Source organism: Propithecus coquereli, unplaced genomic scaffold, assembly GCF_000956105.1.
Source record: "Propithecus coquereli isolate 6110/MARCELLA unplaced genomic scaffold, Pcoq_1.0 Scaffold16, whole genome shotgun sequence".
NCBI classification, from domain to species: domain Eukaryota; kingdom Metazoa; phylum Chordata; class Mammalia; order Primates; family Indriidae; genus Propithecus; species Propithecus coquereli.
In genome coordinates, this window is record NW_012140524.1 from 11,641,196 (window position 1) to 11,641,702 (window position 507).

General features: G+C 38.5%; 1 protein-coding gene across 1 annotated transcript in view; it reads left to right on the top strand.

Moving 5' to 3' along the window:
• The window catches only part of ABCC9 (ATP-binding cassette, sub-family C (CFTR/MRP), member 9), a 167,663-nt gene that overhangs the window by 131,613 nt on the left and 35,543 nt on the right, over window positions 1-507 (top strand). The gene's annotated exons all lie outside the window — the stretch shown is intronic.

Here is a 507-nt window from a genome sequence, read left to right on the forward strand (position 1 = left end):
CCTGGGGACAAGCATTTCAGGCAGTCATTGGCAGAAACAAAGTTGGTGTGTTCCCAAGAATAAGAAAAAGGCCAGTGTGGTTGGAGCAGAATGAAAGAGTAGGAAAGGAATCTCAGATAAGGTCGGAATAGACAGGGCATAGAATCTAGACTTCATGTCATACAGGCTTTGTAATTCATCTGAGTCTGAATTTATTAAAGTGTGATAGACAGGTATAGATAATTTTAAAGAGGCAAATTATGCGACCTGACTTGCACTTTTAAAAAAAATGTATGAATGAATGAATAAATGAATGAGGTTTTTCCTTCCCAATGAAGTCACCTGGCAGGAAGCAGAGCATAGAAGTTAATATTAATAAAAGGAGTGCCTTGCCTAAAACCTTTAACGTTTAATATTACCCACAGAAATTTCCCATCAGACAAATAACATATTTCTTTTTTTTTTTTTGAGACAGAGTCTCACTCTTTTGCCTGGGCTAGAGCGAGTGCCATGGCGTCAGCCTAGCTC